Consider the following 17,356-nt stretch of genomic DNA (forward strand, 5'->3'; position numbering starts at 1 on the left):
CCTAAGAAGGGCATGATTATGATTATTCTATTTAGTCAATATATATATAGCACCTTTATATGCCAGATTCTGTGTGAGGTACTGAGGATGAATAGAACGCAGTTCTTGACTCCCCCTCCCCTTTCCCAATCCTTGTCTCGGGCTCACAGTGTTCCGGGAGACCATCAAGCAAAAGTTCAGCGATGTGACTAGTGCTGCGTATAAGATGATGAAGCTGTAGAGATGGAAGGTGTTTATAAGGAATTTTGATCATCCATCTGTCATAGCGTTTGCCTTGTGGTCTAGTTTATTTGTGTAACCGTCTTCTAGACTAGGCTGTGCTTCTCAAGGGTGGGAACTGTATTTTCCTTACCTTTGGATCACCGGCACTTGGAGAGCCATCATTAGGTATCACGAATCCAGAGATGAATGGCACAGTCCCTGCACTTAAGGAACTGTTCCCCTGGTGGAGGAGATAGACGTGTAACCCAGCATCATTGCACAATGATAGGATCCTCAGATTTAAGAAAGGACGATGGGAGCACAGAGAAAGAGCATCTAACAAGCTGGAGAGGGGCTGTCAGGGAAAGCTAGAGAAAATGAGCTTAAGTTCGCATTTGAAGACCAGTCAAGAGTCAGCTAAATTATATAGAAAGAATTCAAGCTAGATCCAGCTAGAGAGGTTGTGTGAAGGTGTTTTGGGTTTTACGTCAAAGGCCATAGAGAGTCATTGAGGGTTTCTAAACCGAGTACCATGATAGACATTTTCAAAAGGATGCTCTGTTAACACACCAGAGGCAGAGAGACCAGTTAATAGGGCCTTGCATTTTTCCAGGTGAGAGGATAGTACCTGACCTAAAACCTTAACAGAGCTGTGAATGGGGTAAACTTGGACATGGGTTGGACGTGAGTTGATAGGGAGCAAATGATAGCCAAGTTTCTGACTTGGGCAAGTGGTTAGGCCATTCACCGAGATAGGAAATACGATACTCTGTTCCGTATTCTGAAAGAGCCCTCTCCTGATGCTCCTCTGACTCTCTGCACTGACGGCATTGCTTGCTAGTCCCTCAGCCCAGCCTGGGAAACAAAGAGGAGCCATGCCTGTACTCCACAAGCTCCCACTCTAGAGGTCTGCCTAGTCTAGCCGTCATGGCCATCACCTGTGCTTAAAGAAAAGCTTGATTTGAAGTGATCCTCTCCTGGCTCTAGCAAGTGCCTTGCCCTCTCCAGCTGGACTCCAAGTCCTTGAGAAGCAGAATTGCCTTTCAGGTGTAAGGCCGTTGTGAGAGCTTTTCTTCCAGCTATAGTTTTACTCAAGGCCAGATTTCTGCTTGCTCATTGTGTGGTTCAAAGAAAAGCTACTCCTGATTCTTAGAATGGATTTATTTATTTATTTTTTTTGCCGAGGAAGATTCACCCTGAGCCAATATCCACTGCCAATCCTCCTCTTTTTTTCGCTTGAGAAGAGTAGCCCTGCACTAACATCTGTGCCAGTCTTCCTCTATTTTTTTGTCTGTGGGATGCCTCCACAGTGTGGCTGATGAGTGGAGTAGGTCTGCACCAGGGATCTGAACCTGCAAACCTGGGCCGCTGAAGTGGAGTGTGCAGAACTTGAATCACTCGGCCACGGGACAGGCCCTGGATCTTTTTTTTTAAATCTCAGTTCTTGTTTGGCATCTGAGGATTCCAGCCAAAGCTGTGCTTTTATTCCAGCTGACACTACAGTAAAACCTGCTGTAACCTGCTGCGTTGGCCGAGGCGAGTTGCCTAGGTTCCTGTAGCTACTCATATCAGTCACCGTGTTTGCAGCAAGAGCCTTGATCTCATCATGGGTACTTGGGTTTCAAATCTCATCCCTTCGTGTCTGTCACATTAGATCTGAAACACGGCATCACGAATGTATTAGGGGTTCAATGTGGGGTTTGCTGTAACCCATTCCTCTTCTCCAAGGTTCTGGCTAATGGAAGAGTTCATATAAGGATCGCCAGCAAAATGGAGACCAAAGTGTCATCTTTATTACAGCCTGGGTAAACGTCCAACAAATCCCTCAAATGTAGAGCATCTGGTAAATTCTGTTGGAGAATGTGGCTTCCTGGGGACCTGCGTGCTCTGGTGTGGCAGTAGGAGGGGCAAGGTCTGTGCAGCAGAAGCAGAGTTCATTTTATCAGCCAGCAGTGAAGCCCACAGGCCTGCCTCGCCTACTCCGCAAGGGGTACCAGCAGGAGTGAAGGCTAGTAACCCAGCTCAGGTGGGCGGATAGAAAGGACACAGGAGGCAGAAAGATGAGCCACTGGGCCAGAAAATCTGCCACGCCTGAACCTAGGGTCCAACTGAAGCCACAGCCTGGTTTGTGCTGTTGAGGCCTGATGTGCAGAGTGAAACGTAGCCCAGTGAGGGTAGCAGCTACTTCTCTGAGGCCTGTTTTGGACTCAGTGTGTCTTCAGAGGTGCGTCTTCAGAGAGCACCAAGTGGAGGGTAGGCAACTCAAAGTTGGGTATTACAGACCACAGCCCAGAGGAGAGGGCTGGAGAAACACACTTGTTAGATGAAGTATAGGTAAGTGAAATTGTGGGGTTTCATCAGGAAATGCAGGCAGTTTGACTTTGAAGGAAGGAGTGGATAAAGATCTCCTTGGAAGGAAGGAGTGGATAAAGAAGTCGGCTAACTCCTGAATTAAACCATTCTTCTGAATCGTGAATAATATTCTCGGGCTCTCATTTCAAGAATAATTTTCTCCTCATCAGTCTGTGACTATCCTTACCTTTGTAAAGGCAGGAATTCTCTATTCTCAAACACTGGTTTCCATCCCTCCCTGACATAATTCACTTTAAGATAAGAGATACACTAAATATTGTCCTAAGCTTAAATTGAGAACTACAGGGAGCACCACCGTCTGGAGGGTTTGGTGCAATTTCCTGCTGAGTCCATTAAGGTATTGCTGCTGGCTGAAGTTTGCCCTCAGCATAATATTGTAAAGCAGCCAAGTTACCCTGATCATCTCCTGGGCTAACATTCATAGCTTATCAGGGTCTCATTAGGCCTTTTATCTGAATAAGCTTAAAATTCTCAACAAACTTGTCCTATAGATATGCTGTTTCAGGGTAAAATAAAGTCCATTGAAATGAGTTTGTCACCGTAATTGTATTAGCACCTTTTAAGTGGCCACATGTATTTGGAATGATTCCATAAGGAGAAGAAATAGATTGACAGAATTATGCATGGGATTTGCTCGGCTCTAGTTCAAAGCAATGGAAGAGATTTCAGAGGGAAACATATACTTGTCAATTGTAAAGAAATAGGACTAAATTTTCTTCAACAGGAGAGAAAATATCCAAATAAACCATAGGTTGTAGATCCATGAGGAAAAGGCACAAAAATATTCTCTGTTTGAAAATCGTACATCTTTCTCACATAAAAAGAAATTACCAGCATTACAGGCAAACTGTGTTGGAGAGTAAAATCACTTAAGATTTACTAGTTATTCTCCCTTATTCTTAAAAATTATCATCTTCCAGGGATAATTTGCTTAAGCATTTCTCTATTTTTTCCCCTAGAATGACGGCATCTGCGAGGGTAGAGGGGCTGGGAAGTGGGGAAGTAATTGATTAGAGTCCAAAGGAGTCTGTAATTTACTCCTATGGTTTGATGGAAACCAGGCCATATGCATGTGGTGGATTATTTTTCTTGACTTTCTTTCAAAATTTTGTGCTGAAAAGACGATTATTATATTTTTTTCTTCCCTGGGCACGAGGTGCAGGAATGGGGAGAATGGACATGGAAATCATGAAACTTAATCATGAGTCTTCTAGGCAAAAACCAACTAAGTCTCTTAACTGTGAATTAAAGATCAAAGCCAGGAACACCTTTAAATAGCACAGGTTGAGGGAGCTGGGTGACTGGGTGGTCTCCAGTGTCGCTGAGGGGGAAGCAAAAGAAAATGGATCTCAACCGTAGGGGAAGGGAATCGGGTTATCCACGAGGAAAGCTCCCACTCTACAGAAACATCTCCTTCCAGAAAAGTTTGAAGAATTAATTTTCTATTTGGAGGGAGGGTAGTAAATGTAGTTGCCTAGAGATGAATGCATGCATCATCTTTCTGTTCCACAGTTTTTCACAATGAGCAGCCATGATTGTCGTATAGTTTTTTTGGTAAAGCCTTTTATAATAGGTGTTCTCTCTGAGATCCTATGAACTAAGAGCAAGAGACCTAACTGTGTTTCTCATCAATAAGATATTGTCTCTTGTACCTCCCACAATTCAATGCCTACTTTATATTAGGTAGTTAATAAGTATCTACCAAATGAAAATAAATGACTCTTTGAACTATGACATCTTCTCTGAAGATCTTTGAATTAAGACCATTTATTTCGTGTATACTGAGCACCTCCTATAAGCCTGGTCCTGGTCTAGGCTCCGGGAACGAAGCAGTGAACAAGACAAAGTCCCTGCTTTCGGAGAGCTGACAATCCAGGGAGAGACTAACAATGAGTAAGAAACTATGTCAGGTGGTGATAAGCTTTATGAGGAAAAATAAGTCAGGGTAAGGGAGCGGGGTGTTATGGGTGTGGTGGTGCAGGCTGGTGCCATTTTAGGAAGGGTGTCCAGGAAGGCCTCTGTGAGAAGGAAGCCTCAATATCCTGAATCTAATGAGAATCAACCAGGCAGGTAATTCTGGGAAAAAAGTTTTAGGCATGTTTCAGTGTGGCTGAAGTGGGCGACGATGGACGAGGGAGAGGAGGCGGTGTTACAGACTGGTAAGGACTTTGCTTTTTACTCTGAATGAGAAGGACACACTGGGGCTTGTCGAGCAGAGGAACGACATGATCTAATTTATTGATCTAATTATCTATAGTCGTTGAAAAATCAAAACACAAGAAGCTAACTACAGTTTCTGTCCTAGTTCACAGTGCCAAGGAAATCACCCAAACACCTAGGGTTTTCCATTCTAGCCTTGCTCCTTACTAGCTCCCTCCTCCACGTCCCAGGAAACCCTATTGCAGCTCAAGGCTGACATCTAGTGGATCTTTTCATAATTGCGTCTAACCTGGAATTTGGAACACACCAGTTCTTGATTAGGAAGAGGGGGCAATTTTTAACATGACAAATGGGATAGAACAATCATAATTTTATTAGGAGAAAATTACAGTAGATTTAAGTTTGCATTTCTCTGTCAAATATCCATTAAAATTGGTGGGGTTAGCTGCCAGAAGATTGGGACATCAAAATCATGGGCTGGTAAGGGAGAATAAGTCAGGATGGGGTGGAATCAACCAGGAGAAAGTGCTCCTTCTAGAGGTGGCCCTCGAAAGGCAGCCTGTGTTGTGTGGTGTCTAAGGGTGTGTGTGTTCCAAACCTAGTTTTGAGTCAGGTTGGTACCGATTTACCAAAGGTGTCTGATCTGATGAGTGCGGCGTGATGGGAGGAAGTTCAAAGTCAGGTGAGGCTGGGTGTTTCCCAAAGCTGAGGTGGGGTATTTCAGTGTAGCAGTCAAGAGCTTTAGCTTTATAACTGGACATCCAGCTTCACGTCTTACTCCGTCATTTCCTGACTGCAAGAACTTGGGCAAGTTGCACTCTATCTCAATTTCTAAATAATACCCACTTGTAAAGATATTTCATTAAGATATAATTTATGCAAAGCACTTAACATGCTAGCATTTAATAAGCAATAACAGCCAGGTATTATTGTTTAGAGGAGCCACAAGTGGCCATTAGAGATAAAGAAGCAGGCTATTGTAGTACTAATAATATCTGCATTCAAAAACATCTTTTCCCCCAGTGCCCAACATTAGCAGAATTTAGCTTTTAACCATTTTGTATATCTGTATTATCCATTTTATCTGCACTGATTCTGGGTAGTTGAGTATTCTGCTCAACTAAGGTTATACTACACAGAGGTTAAAACTGTTCAGGGGCTTTTATTACTTTTAGGAAAGAGGACCTAAATATTTAGCTCTGCAGGACCTGGCTCCTGCCTGCCTCTTCATCCTCATCTCTTACTACTCTTCCGCCTCAGTTTCTGCATTTCAGATGATAAGCAAATGGCAAGCAATAGGATATATTGGAGTATATGAGGAAGCTATTTGGTGTAAACCTAATTTGGTCTGACCTTGTTTTTCCAAAAGGGCCTGACATGGCTGTTGAGCATGCATTGTACATCTGCTTTAAGCATTTGCTGTGTCCCAAAGACGAGAGTAAACGGCCTCATGATAAAGGCGCAACTTCCCCCACATTGGCATTTCCTTAAGGATAAGCATCTCTCCCTAGGCTAGGAATTGATTGCTGTGCCCACCCTGCTGTGTCCATCAAGATAGCAGACCTACTACCTGCTCTGTGAATAGCTGTGCTGTGCTGGCTAGGCAATCTCGTGACTGTTGTAAAAGGGACATTCCTATCATATGTGAGGTATGCTCTTTGTTCCAAGATGGTATATAACCACTCTGTGCACCCCACTTCTTTGGTGCCCTTCTTTCCTTGAGGAAGGAAGGCCCCAGGTTAGGCTAGTCCTCAGATCTGGCTCATAACTCACCCTAATTTTGATTTATAGATTGGTTATGGATTATTTTCGTTGACACAGACATGCTGACCTTCTTTCAGGTCCTCCAGTGGCTTGTCCCACCTGTCTCAGGACCTTTGCATAGGCAGATGACCCCGTAGCCTGTCCACAGCTGCCCCCTCCCACCCCACCCCAATAACCAAGCACACATCTGGTTAACGCCCACTCATCTTTCAGATTCCAGCTCCAACGACACTTCTCCAGGGAAGCTCTCCCTGCCTCGACTCCTCTACCTGCTGGCCAAGCCTCCCTTGTTATATGATCTCATAGCATTCTGCACTTTTAATTTTTCATCAGAACACTTATGGTTTTAAAGTATATATTTGGATGATTATTCGCCCTCCACCTAGACAAAGCATCTTGAAAGCTGGAAGTGTGTGTGCTTGACCCATCACTCTGTCCCTTCCACAGTGCCTGGTGCACACAGATGCTCAGGTATTTTTGAATAGTAAGGAGAGTTGTCTGAAGAGGGGAGGGATTTCATTTGAAAACTAAAATGTAGAAATTGGTAAAACGCTTGGTCAGTAACTGAGTATGAAGATGTCAATGGGGACTGTGGGGTGATGCCCAGGTTCTCTCTTTAAAACCAGGCACTCCTCCCTCCAGACAGTGGGAGTTTTGATGGTTGATGCCCATCAGCCAAGTCCCTCTCCAGAAATAGCCCTCAGCAAAGAAAGTCACCTCACCTAAGGTCAAGCCCCCTCCTAAGAGCGGCCCACATCCAGTGAGAGGTTAATTGGGGGGTATGTGTCCCATCCCTTGCCTCAGCGTGTAACAATTCTGAAGGCTTATCCCAGGTCCAGAGGTCACCATAGGACTGGCTGAGCCCACTGTTGCATCTGCATCAGCTGTTCAATGCCCCCTCCAGCCCCCCACCCCATCTCCCTCCCTGCCCCCTCACAGAGCTGGTCCTGAGACCACTCTCCCCCCAACAAACCACCTGCCCACAAGTCTCAGTGTCTGTTTCCCAAGGGAGTTGACCCACAACTGGGCATGAGGGAGATGGAGGAGTCTAAGGTGCCGCCTCCATTTCTGACCTGCGACAGCACATGATGCCATCCACAGATGAACACAGGAGACAGATAATGCACAGAAGCTGAAGCAGGTTTGGAGGTGTTAAGTCTTGAGTTTCCTGTGGTCTGAAGAGTCTGAAGCTCAGAAGAAAGATTTGGGCTAGAGGTATGGGCTTGGGAGTCACTGGCACACCAAGCCAGTGACGTGAAAGCTCATCCATGGACGAGTGGAGAGTGAAAGAAACAGAGGACTGGTGTGATCTGGGACCCAGCAGGGGGAGGCCGGGCAAGGGAGACAAACTCACAGCAAGGAGTAATCAGAGGTAGGAAAACGAGGAGCGTGAGCATTATGGATACCAGAGGGAGCGGCAGAGCGGTGTACAGAGTCTGCAGGGGGATGTGGCAGACGCTGCAGAGAACGCAGCACGGAAAAGCGTTCACTGGGTTTAATGACACGGCCACTCAAAACCTTGCTGGGGGCAGTTTTAGCGGAGTGAGTGAAAGAAGCCAGATGCCAGTAAAGCAGATGGGGTGGGAGGGATGAAGGAGAGACGGACGTGATAACCTTTTGCAGTTTTCATGAGACAGGAAGAGCGAAAGGAGAGGTAGCTATAGCAGTAAGGAGCCAAGAGAACAGGAGGATATTTGTGTGTAAATGATGGGGGAGACGGACTGAAGAAGTTCCAGTTAGAAAGGGATCACATGAAGGCAACAGGAGTGGCAACTGCTCAGAAGTTCTTCAGGAGGTGGAAGATGACTGAGGGCACAGGATTAATCTTGGAGAGGTAGAGCCAAACTACCACTGCCACCGGAAGGAAGATGACTAGACATGGAGGCGGGTAACAATCGCTACACTTTATGCTCTTTAAGCATCTGGAACCGTGCGTACTTTTTTTAACCCTCACAACAAATCTTCAGGTAGTACATCACCCCACCAGTCCGGAGATAGTGGCGCGAGGGGGCGGGGCCTCGGCTCTGATAGGCTCCCTCCTTGCTCGGAGCCCTGCCCAGCCCCCCGGTGGCGGAGAGTGCCCGCTTCCGTGTGGGCGGGTCGTGGAGGGGCGTGCTACCCAGGGATGGACGGTTCTAGATGCAGCCCCTAACCATCTTGAACCGGGTTCGGCAAGGAAGCAGGAGGAGTGAAGACTGCATTTCCTGAAGGAGGTGTACCGGAGCGGGGAACATGGACGTGAACAGTGCTGGCTAGGTGACGCATGCGCGCTGCGGCGGGACGGTGGCGGCGCCGACTCCAGCACGCCGGCTCCCAGGGCTGCGGGGCGGGGCGTTTCTCCCTCGGTGGGTTAGGAGCCCAGTTCTGCACGTGGGTGGCGCGTTGAGTGAAGTTTGGTTTCTAGAATTTTGTGTTAATTAAAAAAGTTGGTGGCAATCTGATATCAATAGGGAATTTGTTAATTAAAATATAGTTATGCACATATGATAGAATATTTTGCAGCCCCGCCCACGCACATCAGAAATAAAAAAATTCTTTTTGGTTTCTTTGCAATAATAGTACCAATACTCTCTCCTTGAACTGTGCTGTTATTTATGGCTGGCGGGCAAGCTGTTAAATCAAAGCTTTGCGGGTGAGACAAGAGCAGTTTCTTTCCGCAGGTCGAATTAGATTTAGGAACAAGTTGTGGATAAAATGACAGAAGGGTAATGATGAGTGAGCTTTCTTTGGGCCAAGTGGGTCTGTGATAGGAGCTGGTGTGGTGGTCACTTGCAAAAGAACTCTCCTTAAGAAGGTCTTCTCCCAGAGGCGAGGAGCCCTCTGCAGAGGGGGTTAGGGCTGTGCAGTTAAGATGCAGAAGTTGAGGGGGTGTTGTTAGGGGCTTGCTGGAGGAGAGGCATTGAATGAGGAACCTCTGAAAATGCTCCACAGAAAGAATCAGCCCTGCGAACTTGCCACACCTGGAAGGCGCCACTGTTCTCCGGGTTTCCCAGGCGGGAGTCAGAGGACAATTCGCAGCTACTCCTGAACTGCAAGCTCTCTGAGGGATCCTGCGCAGATCCCCTTCCCTAAGCTTGAAGCTAGAGGCAGGCCTCAGACACCCACCCACTGCCTTCGGTGGAGGCTCATCAGGGCTCTCTACGCTTAGCCTTTCACGTCTTCGTTATAGGCAGGATGATGGATTCAAGGAGTTTTAAGCCATATCCTCCTTTGCAAATGCACCAGGATGGTCTGGTTCGCTACTCATTTTGAAATATTGATTCATGCCTCCCGAAGAGGAAGAGTTCTGGTTTGATGCTGCAGCATTGTGCAAATCAACTTGCAGGAGCAAGCAAACCTTTCATGGAAGAGAAGAGCTTGCTCAACTCTCGCAGAAACTGAGGCTACCGCTAGATTCAGACTTGTCCAAATCCTGGTTCCACCCACGGGCAGAGCTCAGTTCTAAGCAGTTCTTTCTCAGTGTGCTTCCTGTGGGTGCCATTATATTGAGAGAGCTGAATTCAAAGGAGTGCCAGCAGAGGGGAACTGTGTCCTTCCCTATTGACTATCTCAGGCAGATCCTGTAACTTCTTTAGTCATCTCAGATAATAAAAAGTCCTCAAGTCGTTTTCAGACCCAAGGGTAATCTTTGAGTAATTAAAATTCTAGTTGAGTGTCATCATGATGTAACAGCTTTCCCTTATCCATTTGAAAGCTCGTTTGCACCTTCGTTTCAAGCCTGATTAAAAAAATATCAAACCACACAGAAGAGTTTATTAAAAAAGCAATAGTCACCTGCCCCACCCCTCTCCCCATCCTCAGGCTCACCGCCCAAGAAGGAGCCGTTGATAAACTCTTGTTCGTTTTTGTGTTTGAGTGGTAAATTTTAGTTGTAGGCAAATTTACTTCAACCTCAGCTTCTCAGTTAGTACTCAGGTTCTCCCACCTGGCAGTGTTAATGTTTTGGAGAAATGAGGGGAGACCCCTTACAGACAAGCTGCGGCACTTGAGCCCTCTCACCTGGACCTTGCCCCGCTGATGGTTTTGAGACAGCAGGTAAACTGAAGGCCTGTATGAAGCACCAGAAGTCCAGGCTTGCTGCTGTGGTTTTTTTTAAGGCCATTTGTTTAAAAGCTTTTTAAAAATAGGAGTGATGGTTTGTCAGAAGTCATGCTTTGGTAAATTTTTGGACCCAAAAGCCTGCTCTTGTAAGCCTGGCTGCGGTAGTATTTGCATGCATTGGGTGTGGCTTTGATTGCACTGCACTCATGTGTTTGTTAAGTCTGTCTCTTGGGAGCAGTGCTCCTCCTGTGCCTTACTGTGTACAAAGAATTGACTCAGTACAGCTGGTGCTGCCTTAAGACCAAGACCCTGACAGCGGACCCTCCTTGCTCTTTTAGCCACGCCTTCTGAGGCAGCTCTTCTAGCCACGCCTTCTGAGGCAGCTCTTCTGCAAGTCCGGTGAGCAAAGGAACATAAACCATGCTATTTGGTGTCCTTCCCACAGCCCATGGGGAACTTGCTGGTGTATGTTGTCTAGCCCCTTATAGGTTATGACCACTTTCTCGTCTCTCTCCTGGACTACTTAAGTACCTCCTAACTGGTCTATTTGCGTCCACTCTTGGTTCTCTTCTAGAAGGCTCTCCACTTAGAGGCCAATGTGTGCTGGTTATCAATTTATGGCCTCTCAGCTTCAAATCCATAGTGCGTTGCTGGGTCCTTTAAATATTTTTGCTTTGCCAGCTGCATGATGCTAAACTTTGTCAGTAGAGGGCACTGGAGAGACACTGGAGGAGGGAAGGTTTCGTTCCTAGTCAGGCCCATGCTACTCCACAGGCTCCTGCAGAGCGGGCGCGCGGCCTTTCCAGTGCCCGGCTTCTCCAGCACCAGGTTCCTGAGCCCAGCTCTTGTAGGGGTCCATGGCCAGCAGCACTCAGTGCCAGAAGCTCCTCGTGGTTCCCATTTTGGGTGGTTTCAGAGCGGAGTACCTCCAGAGAGTTCCCTCCCTTTGAATGGCTTCCCCCCCACCCCCCTGCACCCTAGAGGGGGGATTTTCAGCAAGTTCCCCCACTGTGACTTCTCTGCTATCCAGGGAGCGATGGTGGGTTCCTCCCCAACAAGGTCTGGGGCTCAGCACTGGGAGCAGGAGGCGCTTCCTTATATCTGCTATATAAGGTGGAGTGGCTGATCCTTATGTCTGCTGGGCCTATATCTTGATTTCTTGTAGGCCAGTCCCCCGTTACTCCAATCTCCTGTTAAATAGTTAATAATTCTTGATATTAAACTTTCCCAAATTGCTGTGTAGTTTCTGTCTCCTGATTGGACTGTGACTGATACAGTGTGCTCTTTTTGAAATGTAAATCTGATTTTGTCACGTCTTGAAACCATTTTATGGTTTCGCTCTGCTTATAGGATAAAGAAACCTCCCCCATTTTCACGGTTTTTGAGGCCCTGCACAACCTGGCCCCTCTGTGCCTCCCTGGCCTCATCTCATACCACACTCTGCCTTGCTTCCCTCGCGCCGCCAAGTTTTTACGACACTGTTCCCTTTCTCTGAAATTATCTTCCCTCGCTTTTTCACCTGGTAGGTCCCTCCTCAGCTTCAGGCCTTCGTTGAATCATCTCATCCACAGGGACGCTTTCTCTACCTTCCCCCCGAGGTCAAATCTGTTTTATTCACTTTCAGAGCACCACATAAAGCTCCTTCAGACCTTTTTTCATGGTTGTAATTTTACTTATCTTTTTGCAAATTTTTGGATTAATATCTATCTTCTCTCCTACAGATTGTAAGCTCCTTGAGGATGAGAACTGAGTTTTGACTCCCTGTATAGCCCCAGTATCTGGTACATGTTACAGAGGCCTGTTACGAAGCACACGTTTCCAGCTTGTTCCAGTGTCTGGGTCCAACGATTTTCCCTTTCCTTCCTCCAATTAGCCACAAGATGGCAGCCTAAGCCACGCTGGTACTTAATTTCCTGTGAGGAAGAAGTGGTGCTTTGGGTTAAAATGCCCTTCTCTGAGCCAGAAGAGGATCCCTTTGAAGTGAGATTAAGTCACACATTACAGAAGATTTCTCTGAAAATGTCCTCTGCATCTTCTCTTCTTCATTGACTCTGAGGAACAATCTGGAATACTAACAAGCAAGACAAAGGAGAGATTTTCTTCTCCTTGCCTGAGGGGCCGTTGGGCTATTTAGAAAACAGTTCTAGGGAGAGCACGGAGCTCTGAGCTCTGGGAAACAAGGACACCGGGGTGCGGTGGGGGTGTGGGGGGGAGTATTTACTGACCCCCTCGTCACACTGTTTTGTGTAAACTGTGAGTTCTAGAGGTAAGGTCTAGAGCAGGGGGTCAGCAAACTATGGCCCTAGGGCCAAATCTGGGGCTCTGCTTGATTTCGTAAATAAATTTACTTGGAACGCAGCCATGACCATTTGTTGACATGTCGTCAGTCTTTTGCACAACTGTGAATAGTTGTGACAGAGACCATTTGGTCTGTAAAGCCAAAAGTATTTACTATCTGGTCCTTTCAGACAAAATTTGGGCCATGTGGTCTAGAGAGATGTGAACTTTTTAGAAGACTTAGTATTTGGTTAGCATATTTTGGGGAAATAATATCTGGTTACCTTTTTGGGGAAAGACCTGTCTTTCTTTCCAAGAAGCAAACATTCTGAGTGGAAATGATATGGATTCCTTGACGTTTCTTAGAGTTGTACCCGTATGAGGCAGAATTATATTTATTAATTCATTTCAGGAATTACGCATTTAAGTATACTGTAGCTTTTCTTTGTTAAGTAGAAAATATGGGTATACCTGAGGTAAATTCCTCGTCGTTTCTTAGCATGCTTTCCCGTAGCAGGGCTGCGAAGTCACTCTTATACTAATTCCTTCATTGGTCAAGATACCCACCAACGGCCCCATAGCCACTTACCTTTCATTCAAGAAATGTTCTTGATGTGGATGGTGTGGCTTATTTATGGGTTTGTAAGTGCTCAGACATTGCTGAGTCAGAATCACGTTAATTTGTTTTGCAAGTTTTAAACAAATACATTTTCTGCAGATTCTCTTCCTGACAAAGCATTTTGGGTCAAGATAGTATACATTCCTTACAGTTTCTTAGTGTTCTTATGCTTACAAAAAGAGACAAATCAAACTTATTATTTTTGCGCATACACGGATCAGAGATTAACTGGCCCTTGCTGGATCCGCTTAGTTGAAGCAGATGATTGCGGGCGGAAGGTCTGTTTTTGGCAAGACCTGCAGAAAGAAGCTGCCGGAAGGGAAAATTCTCAGCTTGGGAGTCCTGATGGGGAACAAAGCAGGTATAAAGAGAAAAGAGAGTCCACCCGACTCTCAACTGTACCTTTTCTGTGGAAAGTTTTTCAGGCAGGTAGGGGAAATTCTTCTGTATGTTCCAAGGTAGTTATGGAATAGGGTTTCCCATCTACCTAAGAAGGGAATTGGGCATGGGAGGCTGTCAGAGTCGTATACTGTATCCCGTCTTCTTGGAATCCTCTCCAGATTATTGTAGTTAAATTTATTTGAAAAATAGTATATGTTATTTTCAAAACATCCTTTTTTCCTTGCATCCTCTAGCCATTATTATTTATTTACTTATTTTTTTGAGGCAGATTACCTCCGAGCTAACATCTGCTGCCAATCCTCCTCTTTTTGCTGAGGAAGACTGGCCCTGAGCTAACATCCCTACCCATCTTCCTCTACTTTGTATGTGGGACGCCTGCCACAGCATGGCTTGCCAAGTGGTGTCATGTCCATACCCGGGATCCGAACCGGCGAACCGCAAGCCGCCAAAGGGGAACGTGTGCACTTAACCGCTGTGCCACGGGGCCAGCCCCTAGCCATAATTATTTATATGATTTATATTTAAAGAATTCAGTGTTTTACTTCATTTCTTTGCTGTTCTAGAGTTCTTAATGTAGATGTGTGCTTCAATGTGCCAATTTCTTCAAGCACTTTTAACAATGAAGGTATGTGTTCTATGTTCTATGTATATATCTGCGCCCTTGCATGTGTGAGAATATATTTTTGACTCACAACCGTTTTCTTGAAAAAATACTATAATTAAGTGTTGAAGGATACTTTAAAAAGATATGGAATCATGACTCTCATACAAATATAAAATGAACATGTGTCAAAGATGGGAGAACCAGTAAGATGTTACAGTTGACACAAAGGGAAATTCACAGAACCACACATTATGTAGGCAAATAAGGAATGTTGGAATGAATTTATAAATAGGTGTAAAACATGAGGCAGTAATCGATTATATTCCGCGGGACACAATGAAATTGCGTTTTCATGGGCAAGAATAATTTATATGATTCTCCATTTTCTGCAACTTACAGAGTTGTAAAATAGCTCCGTAACAATGAAAGGTTGCTATAACCTGGAAGCGCCTGCTATATGGCACACTCAGAAATCTCTTTGGTCCATTCTGACATCTTTAACAATTTTTCCCTATAATTATAACATTTACTAGTGTTTAGTATGCCTAGTACAGTTATAAACACACTATATATCTTAACTCCGTAAACTCGCTAAATTATCTTTATTTTACAGGTGAGAAAGCTGAGGCATTGAGGTTTTAAAATGCTCATGGCAAAATGGAAGAGTCGGGATTTGAAAAAAATAGCACGTATACTATCCTAGCTATATAAAATTATACATACATATATATATATACGCACACATATACATATTCACACATATTAAAACAAGGGAATTTGATCTTTATCACTAACTAATGAGATGTCTGTGCTTTGTGTTAAGACAAAAAGGGAAGGTGTGGAGTAATGTGCATAGAATTATTTTATTTCTGTAAAAACAAACTATCCTGGATCAATAGGAGCTCTCATTTGCTGCTGGTGGAAAAGCAAAATGGTGCAGCCACTTTGGAAGACAGTTTGGCAGTTTCTTACAAAACTAAATGTACTCTTATCATGTAATCCAGCAAACTTTCTCCTTGGTATTGACCCAAATGAATTGAAAACATGTCCACACAAAAACCTGCACACAATGTTTATGGCAGCTTTATTCCTACTTGCCAAAACTTGGAAGCAACCGAGATGCCCTGCAGTAGGTGAACGCATAAATAATCTGGTATGTACGGACAGTGAATGTTATTAGCACTAAAAAGAAATCAGCTACCCAGACATGAGAAGACATGGAGGAACCTTAAATGCATATTACTAAGTGAAAGAAGCCAATCTGAAAGGCTGAATACTCTATGAGTCTGACTGTATGACATTCTGTAAAAGGCAAAACTATGGAGACAGCAAAAATATCAATGGTTGCCAGGGGTTGGGTGAGGGAGGGATAAAGAAATGGTGCACAGAGGTTTTTAGGGCAGTGAAACTATTTTGTATGATACTACAATGATAAAGACATGTCATTATACATTTGTCAAACCCATAGAATGTATAGTATACATTACGTTACTGTACTTTGCAACTATAATGTAAACTGTGGACTCTGGGTGATAACGATGTGTCAATGTAGGTTCATCGATGGTAAAAAAAAAAGCCCCACCCTGGCGGGGGATGCTGATAGTGGGGCAGACTGTATATGTGTGAGGAGAAGGGGATTTATGAGAACTCTCTATAATTTCTACTCAATTTTGCTATGAACCTAAAACTGCTATAAAAAATAAAATATATTTTAAAAAAAGCCTAAACCAAACCCAAACAAATTTTCTGAGGTTTTCTTTAGCACTCTTTATATATTATGAAGTTTCTTTAATCTATTTTTAAAATCTAACTTTGCTAAATATTTGTTGTTAGTATCCATAAATGTGATTGCAAACTGTTTTTTTGTTAGATTTTTGTGTAAGGTGACAGTTTCTATAATGTCTATATATTACAGTTTGTCTAAGGGAAAATGACAATCATGGCAAGGTGATCAATTTAAGTTTCTTCTGGAGATTTTCCTGGGTCCTCATTTCCGCTGGATTTTGTAACATGGTGATCATAGTTGGTCTTAGTGACAACTGTTTCATGGGACTTGTGGGAGTGGAATCAAGACTGTTGTGTGTGGGCGGTGATGCACAGAAAGAGTTAATGTATGGAACTCTCTGGAAGACTCTCTGTGAAGGCGAGAAAAGAGAAGGGGATAGATGAAGTAAGAGTGGAGAAACAAGATGACATTTTTTTAGTAAAATGGCAGAGAAAGACTCGGACATGTTCAAATGCTGACCTGAAGGAGTGAGCAGGGAAGAGTGAGATGGGAAGTGGGGTTGGGGTGGGCGTGGGCTGTGAATAGCTAGCTAGAAGGCCCTAAGGTGATGGGGGAAATGGGATCCAGAACACAGGTGGGAGGGATTGCTTTTAAACAGGAGAGAGTCCTAATTATAACAGGAGGGAAGGAGGAAAGGCAAGTTGAGGGAATTTCCATTTGGAGTGTCTTTTCTCTGCGTGGTTGGTTGGAGGTGAGATTATCTGCTGGGAGTGAGGAGGTTAGAGGGGAGATTGAAGGTTTGAAGAGTGGGAAAATGTCTAAGGGTTAAGAAGTGATAGCTCAGAGTGGGAGAGCAAGCTGTCTAGAGAAACCTTGTGGGACTTTTCTCAAGTATGGGCAAAAGCTCAGAAACATGCGTGGAGAAGGTGGATAGTTGGATGTATCCAGAGCTAGACTTTAGTCAGGGAAATGTGAGGAATTGAACAAAATATGGAACCAATAGTTTCTTGAAATGTGCTGGGCTGGGAGGGGGGGAGGGGCCAGTGGACTGGAGGTTCTGTAAGGTCAGAAGATTGGGAAGGTATGGTCTAAATTAGTGACTACTGTTTCAGGACGTGACAAGGTCCACTGTGTGACCATAGAGAAGATCCAGGAAGGAGAAGATCTGAAGAATGTAGTTCATAAGGGC

The 17,356-nt window shown here is 44.7% G+C and overlaps 1 long non-coding RNA gene across 1 annotated transcript; it reads left to right on the top strand.

Annotated features, from left to right (window-relative positions):
* The first annotated feature begins 8,552 nt into the window (after window positions 1-8,552).
* Window positions 8,553-16,183, top strand: LOC103549588 (uncharacterized). The gene is made up of 2 exons (XR_544573.2): window positions 8,553-8,754; window positions 12,261-16,183. It is a non-coding gene; the product is annotated as an uncharacterized lncRNA (long non-coding RNA).
* Window positions 16,184-17,356: the final 1,173 nt, after the last annotated feature.

This window comes from Equus przewalskii, chromosome 26 (assembly GCF_037783145.1).
Source record: "Equus przewalskii isolate Varuska chromosome 26, EquPr2, whole genome shotgun sequence".
NCBI classification, from domain to species: Eukaryota; Metazoa; Chordata; class Mammalia; order Perissodactyla; family Equidae; genus Equus; species Equus przewalskii.